This window comes from Heterodontus francisci, chromosome 35, assembly GCF_036365525.1.
Source record: "Heterodontus francisci isolate sHetFra1 chromosome 35, sHetFra1.hap1, whole genome shotgun sequence".
Lineage (NCBI taxonomy): Eukaryota > Metazoa > Chordata > Chondrichthyes > Heterodontiformes > Heterodontidae > Heterodontus > Heterodontus francisci.
Window position 1 is genome coordinate 55,057,342 of NC_090405.1, and position 10,563 is coordinate 55,067,904.

Sequence of the window (10,563 nt, forward strand, 5' to 3'; positions counted from 1 at the left end):
ACCAAAATGAATCACTTCACATTTCTCTGCATTGAACTTCATCTGCCACCTGTCTGCCCATTCCACCAACTTGTCTATGTCCTTTTGCAGTTCTATACTATCCTCCTCACAGTTCACAATGCTGCCAAGTTTCGTATCATCTGCAAACTTTGAAATTGTGCCCTGTATGCCAAAGTCTAGGTCATTAAAATGTATCAGGAAAAGCAAGGGTCTCATCACTGATCCCTGGGGAACTCCACTACCAACCTTCCTCCAGGCTGAAAAAGATCCATTAACCACTACTCTTTGTTTCCTGTTACTCATCCAATTTCATATCCATGTTGCTTTTATTCCATGAACAAGTTTGCTCACAACTCTGTTGTGTGGCACTGCATCAAACACCTTTTGACGCACTCTCCATTCCTAATGCAAGCCTACGCTCACAAGAATTGTAGAACAAACTTAACCTGTTCCTGACAGCAGATGGAACCATGGATAAGGCATCAAAATACTGTACTTGATAGAGGTAGTGAGAGCTATTGCAGTATACTAAACTCCCCTGTCTCACTTCTATCAACATCAGCTGCAGCAGAAATGTTCTCCACTGATCTTACAATTAAGTCTATTCAATTCAAAAGTCATTCAAGTCAATTCATCTGAATTCATTTTATAAGCACTACAGTCCCATTTAGTTTTATTTATATTGCTTAATTCAATTTATTAGAAAAGTTGATTAGGTTTTAAGTGCAAAAACTGGCTCGAGTTTCTGGAGTAGACTATTCTCTCAAGAAACTTCAAATGTTCAAAGTATGTAATAACCAAAATACTGAACCTGGAGTTTGGCACCTGAAATGCTTCAAAGGGTCTCAACCCAAAACCATCAAATAAGCTTTCGCTCTATTGGATTCTGAATGTTCAGCATTGTGTTGAATTAATAAGTTTCACTAGCTACATAGGAGATTCACCAGAGAAAGTAGTCAAATCACCTGTGCTAAGACTCTGGATCTCAACAACAGTTTCAAAGTGGGAAGATGAGGTTAACATACAGAGCAGCCATGATACAACTGAATGGCAGAACAGATTCAAGGGCTGAATGGCCTATCCTATTTGTTCCATAAAGTATATGGATACTGGATCCCAAAACTGGAAAGGGGAAATTCACAAACAGACCCCCATAATATCCAGGATATAGATTTGCAGTTTTAAAAGTGAAACGATCCTGGAACTCCATGCAATAATAGAATATGTTTTGAGTCAACATGAACAGTAGCCTTGCTCACTGCCACATGGTACAGCCGGTGTGTACACCCACATGAAAAGCTTCACAGATGGGCACAGGCCACTATCTGGCAAACCCACACCATAGGATGGCTGGTGGGAAGATATCCCACATTGGTGCAGTATCATTTGTGAGGTTAAGGCTGAGGCACTTTATTGGAGCAAAGAGGAGTGAGCTTTACTTTGTAGTGGGCTTCTGCTCGATAGAATAGCTGGAGCCAGGCAGACCAGGAAGACCTCAGGTTCAATCCTGAGCCTCTGATGGATTTGCTGAACATAAAGAGAGGTGGGAGGAGGGGAGCAAAAGCAAACCCGATTACCACTCCTGATCACTTGACAGCAACTCACACTGGAAGCATGCACAGGTGAATAGGGCGAATCATACTGCACAGGAAGAGGCCATTTGGCCCACTGTGTCTCTGCCAGCTCTTTGGTAGAGTTATCCAATTGATGTCACAACCCCCCCCCCCCCACTCTTTCCCTGTAGCCCTTCAAGTACATGTCCAATTCTCTTTTGAATGTTTCCACCTCCCTTTCAGATAGTGCAGATCACAGCTCGCTGAATAAAAAAAACACTTCCTCATCTTCCCTCTGATTCTATTAGCAACCACTGTAAATCCATGTCCTACATATGAACAAGGAGCAGAAGTAGGCCATTCAGCCCCTCGAGCCTGCTCTGCCATTCTATAAGATTACGGCTGATCTGTTTGTGGACTCAATTCCAGTTTCCTACCTACCCCCGATACCCTTTGACTCCATTGTTTGTCAAGAATCTGTCTCCACCTTAAAAACATTCAATGACCCTGCCTCCACCACTCTCTGGGGAAGAGTTCCACAGACTCACGACCCTCAGAAAAAAATTCTCATCTCTGTCCTAAATGGGAGACCCCTTATTTTTAGTTACTGACCCTCCTGTCACTGGAAACAATTTCTCCTTATTTACTCCATCAAAACTCCTCATGATCACCTCTAACCAATTTCCTCTTCACCTTCTCGGCTCCAGCTTCTCCAGTCTATCCACATAACAGAAATCTCTTCTGGACCCTCTCCAAGGCTTTGTCATTCTCCCTAAAGCCCACTGCCCAGAATTGAAGATAGGATCAGACCATTGATGCCTACTGTGATCAAATAGCCCATCAACAATCACTGTCAAAGCTCACAAAGTAAAGGCTATTTGAGTAGGGTAGCAGAGTGCACCTATTGCCCATGAAACCCCAACTTCTGCATGGCAAGAGAGAAACAAGGAAGATATATAGATTTTCTTTTAAGTAGCCAGCTTTACTACATGACAGTAACACAACCACTTCTCCTACATTACACCAAGATTTACAGTTACTTTAAGTACAATTAAAACCCAGCAAAATGTCTGTACAAGTCATAGCTGACAGGAAGGAATCTTAGAATACCAGAGAGTCAATGTGTAGCACTGTACAATCAGGGTTCTGAAGGGTCACTGACCTGAAATGTTAACTCTGCTTCTCTTTCCACAGATGCTGTCAGACCTGCTGAGTATTTCCAGCATTTCTTGTTTTTATTTCAGATTTCCAGCATCAGCAGTATTCTGCTTTTATATTACAGTACAATCTCTTCTATCTTGATGTCTAGATTCAGCCCCTTCAGCACAGGGTCAAATTCCAGCTGCAAGCTTATTTTGAATGAACAGAAAGGCAATATTCCTGTAATACAGATGTCCTTTAGATCATTTTAAGTATAATCACACAGGAAGGGCTCACTCGCCAAGGAACCAAGCACGTATCACAGCTCGAGCCATCAGTATGATGAAGCTGAAATCCCAGCAGCCATGGTTAAACTTCAAGGTTCCTTAGAGTATATGGACATCAAATCCAGTAAAGCGAAGCCTCAAAACTGATACAGACCTATCTCCAGACTAGTGGGTGAAGCAATGGGCTCTGACAGGCAGAATTCCTCTTCCCACTTTACCAGACACACCCAAACCCTGCAGTCTGAGGTAAAATACAGCATGCCTGCACCATAACTCACACAGATCACAACAGGCAGCTTGCGGTATAGAATTCAAAAAAATCACCTCAAAAGCAGCGCACAGATTCTCCACAGAGTTAATTATACCGGTTTGTAAACACAATGGGTTTGCTGTCTTGAACTTATGTGCTATCAGTACTGGATACTGGGCTATGTCCAAAGAAAAAGTGGGAAGGAAACAACCCCCTCAGTGTCTGATCAGTTCACTTCCTTAAACACAGTATCACCAGTTCAATTACCAGAAGCACAAAGAGGCAACATTTGCAGTTGTTCATGGGCTAAGTTACACAGAGGTTTCTTGGATCTCCTTAGAGAGAAGCTCACAGTACTCTGTTACAAGTTTCATTAGCCACATTTTCATGTCCCAACCCAACTAATGTAACATTCTCATCTCCATAGCCTATTCTTATAGCTCAAGTCCTGCTGTCAATTTATCAGCAGTTTGCGCTGACCTAGCCACCATGGACTAGGCTAAAATCCCAAAGTTCATTGAACCAAGTCAGCAGGAAGGAGCAAACTCCATCTCCTGTGAACCTGGATCCAAACCCAGATTCCACAGTTAAAACAGCAATGTTTTAACTAACAGGTATAGTAGCAAGCATAGTTGTTGTTACTGGACTAAGTTTTGAACTCAGTCTTCAGATCATATCATGGTACTGGGGAATTTAACAAGTTAAATAAATCTGCAATAAAAGTTAGCATCAGTAATGATGACCATTGAAGGGGTTAAGTAGAAACAAGCTGAGTTTTAGAAAAGCATCTCAGCAGAATTTAACAGGTTGAGAAAAGAACCAAAGAGGCTTCTAGGGTAAAGGCCAAGATTAGGGAGCGAAGGTTGGAGCAGAGACCTCGAGGCCACTGTTTCCGTGGAAGGTTGGTATAAGGGGGAAACAAAGGGATAAAAGACAACAGTTGGAGCCATCTGGTATGTATATTGATATGGCTGAGGATGTGTGTTCATTGGAATGTGTAATCAATCACTATTGTTTTATGATCAATCATATCAATCGTCTGTTGTTTGAACACATTGTATGATAAGAACAGTATAAACGTTTGTGCTCCTGAATGTAAAGTTAGAGTATTACCTTGGAATACCCGAGGTAGTATCTCTCCCTGCGTATGCTTGAATAAATTGATTGAACTTGTACCCGAGTCTCCTCGTGTGGTGATTGAGTTTGTCCCACAACACCATGAAACTGCCAGCTTATCGTAAAAACCCATCTGGTTCACTAATGTCCTTGAGGGAAGGAAATCTGCCATCCCTACCCAGTCTGGCCTACATGTGACTCCAGACCCACAGCAATGCGGTTGACTCTTAACTACCCCCAGAATTGCCTAGGCATCCTTGAAAGTGGATAAATCACCAGGGCCAGATGGATTATATCCCAAATTGTTAAAGGAAATAGCGGATGCGCTGAGGATCATCTTCAAATCCTCACTGGGTACAGGTGAGGTACCAGAGGATTGGAGATCTGCAAACGTTATACCATTGTTTAAAAAGGGTGCGAGGGATCGGCCAAATAATTATAGACCAGTCACTCTGACCTCAGTGGTGGGGAAATTATTAGAATTAATTCTGAGAGATACGATAAACTGCCACTTAGAAAGGCACGGATTAATCAGGGATAGTCAGCATGGATTTAAGGGAAGGTCATGTCTTACTAAGTTAATTGAATTTTTTGAGCAAGTAACAAGGAGAATTGATGAGGGTAGTGCAGTGGACGTTGTCTACATGGATTTTAGTAAGGCATTTGACAAGGTCCCACATGGCAGACAGGTCAGAAAAGTAAAAGCCCATGGCATGCAAGGGAATGTGGCAAGCTGAATCCAAAATTGGCTCAGTGACAGGAACCAAAGGGTAATGGTCGATGGATGTTTTTGCAAATAGAAAGCAGTTTCCAGTGGCGTTCCACAGGGCTCAGTGTTGGGTCCCTTGCTGTTTGTGGAATACATTAATGATTTGGACTTCAATGTGGGAGGCATTGAGTTTTTCGAGGAGGTGACCAAGAGGATTGACGAGGGCAGGGCGATGGACGTTGTCTACATGGACTTTAGCAAGGCCTCTGACAAGGTCCCGCATGGTAGGCTGGTCCAGAAGATTCGAACACATGGGATCCAGGGGGAGCTAGCAAATTGGATACAAAACTGGCTTGGTGAGAGGAGGCAGAGGGTGGTAGTGGAGGGTTGTTTTTCAGATTGGAGGCCGGTGACTAGTGGTGTGCCGCAGGGATCGGTGCTGGGCCCTCTGTTGTTTGTCATATATATTAATGACTTGGATGTGAATGTAAGGGGCATGATTAGTAAGTTTGCAGATGACACCAAAATTGGCAGTATAGTGGACAGTGAAGAAGGTTGTCTAAGGTTACAACAGGACATTGATCAACTGGGAAAGTAGGCAAGGGAGTGGCAAATGGAATTTAACACAGACAAGTGGGAAGTTAAACCAGGGCAGGACATGGGCGGCACAGTGGTTAGCACCGCAGCTTCACAGCTGCAGGGACCCGGGTTCGATTCTGGGTACTGCCTGTGCGGAGTTTGCAAGTTCTCCCTGTGACCGTGTGGGTTTTCGCCGGGTGCTCCGGTTTCCTCCCACAACCAAAGACTTGCAGGTTGATAGGTAAATTGGCCATTGTAAATTGCCCCTAGTATAGGTAGGTGATAGGGAATATGGGATTATTGTAGGTTTAGTATAAATGGGTGGTTGATGGTCGGCACAGACTCGGTGGGCCGAAGGGCCTGTTTCAGTGCTGTATCTCTAAACAAAATAAAATATACAGCGAATGGCAAGGCCCTGGGAGTGTTGTTGAGCAGAGAGACCTTGGGGTGCAAATACATAGTTCCCTGAAAGTGGCAACACAGGTAGACAAGGTGGTGAAGAAGGCGTATGGCATGCTTGCCTTCATCGGCCGAGGCACTGAGTACAAGGGTTGGGACGTCATGTTACAGTTGTACATAACGATGGTTAGGCCGCATTTGGAGTACTGTGTGCAGTTCTGGTCGCCGCACTACAGGAAAGATGTGATGAAGCTAGAGAGGGTGAAGAAAAGATTCACAAGGATGTTACCTAGTTTGGAGGGCTTGACTTATAAAGAGAGATTGGATAGGCTGGGTCTGTTTTCCCTGGAGAGAAGGAGGCTGAGAGGGAACATGATATATAAAATTATGAGAGGTATATAAAATTATGAGAGGCACAGGTTGGATAGATAGCCAGAGTCTGCTTCCCATGGTAGGGGTGACTAAAACTAGAGGGCATAGATTTAAGCTGAGAGGGAGGAGGTTTAAAGGGGATCAAAGGGGTAAAGTTTTCACACAAAGAATAGTGGGTATCTGGAATGAGCTGTCTGAGGAGGTGGTGGAGGCAGGAACAGTAGCAACATTTAAGAGGCATCTGGACAGGTACTTGAATGAGCAAGGCATAGAGGGATATGGAATTAATGCAGGCAGGTGGGATTAGTATAGATAGGCATTATGGTTGGCATGGACGCGGTGGGCCGAAGGGCCTGTTTCTATGCTGTACGACTCTATGACTCTATGCATGATTGGGAAATTTGCAGATGACACAAAAATTGGCTGTGTAGTTGACAGTGATGAGGATAGCTGTCGACTTCAGAATGATATCAATAGTTTGGTTGAGTGGGCAGAAAAGTGGCAAATGGAATTCAATCCAGGTAAGTGTGGGGTAATGCAATTGGGGAGGGCAAACAAAGCGAGGGAATACACAATACCGCTACACTTGGAACCAGAACTAATGAATGCCTGCCAACCAAGCAGGAATGTAATCTACCCGATTCTGGAGCCAAGAAGGGCAGGAAAGCGTCTCTGGACCCCACATTTAAAGGACCTGATCACCACTCATAACCTCCCCGAATTTCCATCGCTTACCACCTCTCCTATTTCTGCCACTCCCATTGCCACAATCCTGACCCTCAACCCTATCACTGCCATGCTCGACCTGCGATTGCAGACTCCAGGCCCCAATTCCTTATCACAAATTTCAGGCCCTGATTTCCCAACCCTCCCAGCCCTGAAGTCCAATCACACCCTCAGACTCCAAGCACTGAACCCTGATTGCCCTCTGGAATGCACTGCCTGAGAGTGTGGTGGAGGCAGGTTCAATCAAGTTATTCAAGAGGGAAGCAGAATATCTGAAAAGGAAGAATGTGCAGGGCTACGGGGAGAAGTGGCACTAGGTGAATTGCTCCTTCGGACAGCCAGCACAGACACGATGGGCCGAATGGCCTCCTTCTGTGCTGTAACCATTCTATGATGCTACAGTAAACGGAAGGATATCGAAAGGGGTAGAAGCGAGACACCTCGGAGTGCATGTCCACAGATCCCAGAAGGTGGCAGGACAGGTAGATAGACTGGTGAAGAGGCATAGGGAATGCTGTCCTTTATTGGCCGAGGTATAGAATACAAAAGCAGGGAATGTAATGCTGGAATTGTATAAAATGCTGGTTCGCATCCAGTTTCTGGTCACCACATTACAGGAAGGACATAATTGCTCTGGAGAGAGTACAGAGGAGATTTACAAGAATGTTGCCAGGGCTTGAAAGTTGCAGCGATGAGGGAAAGATTGAATCGGCTAGGGTTGTTTTCCTTGGAACAGGGGAGGCTGAGGGGTGACTTAATTGAGGTGTACAAAATTATGAAGGGCCTAGAGAGAGAGTAGACAGAAGGTACCCGTTTCCCCTAGCGGAGAGGTCAATTACCAGGGGACACAGATTTATGGTAATTGATAGAAAGATTAGAGGTAACATGAGGAAAATGGTTATGCACCCAGAGGTTGGTGGGTGTCCTGGAATTCACTGCCTGGATCGGTGGTGGAGGCAGAAACCCTCAACTCGCTTAAAAGGTACCTGGACATGAAGTGCTATAACCTGCAAGGCTATGGACCAGGTGCTGGAAGGTGGGATTAGTTTGGGTGGCTAGTTTTTTCAGCTGGTGCAGACACAATGGGTTGAATGGCCTCTTTCTGTGCCATAACTTTTCTACTGTTCTATGGTTCTAAGCCCCTTAGTTTTACGAGACCACTACACCAAAGAATAAAACTGGGCAGGCCACCTGGCGTCGTATTCAGACATGACAAAGGCACATCCAGCCCAGTAAATCCTGCAAAGTCCTCCTCACTAACTGGAGACTTTTTACCAAAATTGGGAGAGCTGTCCCACAGACTAGTTAAGCAACAGTCTGACAGTCATAGTCACAGAGTCATCTTTTAGCCAATGTCCATCCCACTAGCAGCACAGTGGTATACAGTCGGGAAGGAGTGGCCCTGGGGTCCTCAACATTGACTCCGGACCCCATGAAGTTTCATGGCATCAGGTCAAACATGGGCAAGGAACCCTCCTGCTGATTACCACCTACCAACCTCACTCAGCTGATTGACCACCTACCACCCTCACTCAGCTGATGAATCAGTACTCATCCATGTTGAACACCACTTGCAAGAAGCACGGAGGATAGCAAGGACACAGAATGTACCCTGGGTGGAGCACTTCAATGCCCAACACAAAAAGTGGATCAGTAGCCCACTACTAACCGAGCTGACAGAGTCCTGAAGGATCATCCAGCAGACAAGTAATGGGAGGAGGAGACTCTGAACATCCCCATCCTCAAAGACTGTCCCTCCCAGCTTCACAGTCCCCCTGGTGACATCTTTAAGAATCTAGGATCAATATTTGCAATTCTCATTACACAGGTACTGAATGCAGTTAATTCTGATTGAGTGCCTCCTTCTTATTTATTTTATTTATTTATTTAGAGATACAGCACTGAAACAGGCCCCTTCGGCCCACCAAGTCTATGCCGACCAAAAACTACCCATTTATACTAACCCTACAGTAATCCCATATTCCCTACCACCTACCTACACTAGGGACAATTTACAATGGCCAATTTACCTATCACCTGCAAGTTAGAATTAGAATTAGAACATTACAGCGCAGTACAGGCCCTTCGGCCCTCGATGTTGCGCCAACCTGTGAAACCATCTGACCTACACTATTCCATTTTCATCCATATGTCTATCCAATGATAGTCTTTGGCTGTGGGAGGAAACCGGAGCACGAAACCGGAGCACCCGGCGAAAACCCACACAGTCACAGGGAGAACTTGCAAACTCCGCACAGGCAGTACCCAGAATCGAACCCAGGTCCCTGGAACTATGAGGCTGCGGTGCTAACCACTGCACCACTGTGCCTGAACTGTTACAGTACAGTTCAGGCTGCCTTGATGGCAGTCGACAGCTAGATTCTGCAGAAAGCAGTACTTCCTAAATAGATGCACCAAGCACTTTCAAACAAGAACTAAATAACTGACTCATTGTGTGGCACTTTTTCAGGGAACCTTTAACCAAGGAACTCCACTTAATTAGACATCTCTCCACAACAATGCTTCTCCTGCCAAGAAGAAGGCACACAAGAATTATACACTTTACAGGACTGCCACATTATGGAGTTAGGAATAGTGGACTGTCAAGGAGTGCCACTAAAAGTCACCTTCACAATTGAAGTTATTGGTGGTCACCATGCTGCCATGTTAGAAACATCCATTGTAACCTCTTGTTTTTAACTAGTGGACGTTTCACCACTGGCCATCTTCCTGGCAGAACTTGCTGAGCTAGACTCAAAGTTGAGATAAAATGGCAAAGTGACTAATGGTTTTGACTGAAGGTTCATAGATCACTCTTCTCTCTCTGAAGTGGTGCCTTGTGATCTTTAACATCCACCTAAACTACTAGAACAGACAATAGTTGAGGGAGACTGGTATAGCAAGCCAATGGATTGCATCCAACTTGGTAGCAATGTTCACTGCTCACTCATTGAAGGGTTGAAGGATTATGGAGAATGGGCAGGAAAGCAGAGTTGGAGCCAAGATGAGATCAGCCATGATTGTATTGAATGGCGGAGCAGGCTCGAGGGGCTGAATTGCCTACTCCTGCTCCTAGTTCTTATGTTCATGCACTCAGTTCAGTGTCACATTGAAAGGATGGCACCTGCTCATTAATGCACTGCAGTATCAACCCATGTTAAAAGAATACACTTGCATTTATATAGCACCTTTCACTATCTCAGGGCATCCCAAATCACTTAGACAATTAAAAATTTTCAAACTGTAATTAGTATTGAAAAGGTTAAAAAATTATACCCTGAAACCCACAACTTTGACACAGCACCAATGCCTCCAACACCACTTTTACTCTAGATTTTGCCTGCAGCTCATCAATAAACACTGATCCCCAGGTGAGGTCAGTTAGAAATGTCCTGCTGGACCCCTGTCTTAGATAAACTGTAGAGCAGAGAA

The 10,563-nt window shown here is 44.7% G+C and overlaps 1 protein-coding gene across 3 annotated transcripts in view; it reads right to left on the reverse strand.

The window, feature by feature from the left end:
• Positions 1–10,563, reverse strand: part of LOC137350714 (sorting nexin-1-like) — a 55,547-nt gene that overhangs the window by 41,330 nt on the left and 3,654 nt on the right. The window contains exon 2 of one of the 3 annotated variants that reach the window (XM_068015634.1): positions 2,716–2,933. The exons of 1 other annotated variant lie outside the window; for it this stretch is intronic. The gene's annotated coding sequence lies outside the window, so the exon portion shown is untranslated. Of the gene's footprint in view, positions 1–2,715; positions 2,934–3,304; positions 3,377–10,563 lie in introns of those variants that run through there. One more of the 3 variants, XM_068015635.1, reaches the window with a different exon arrangement.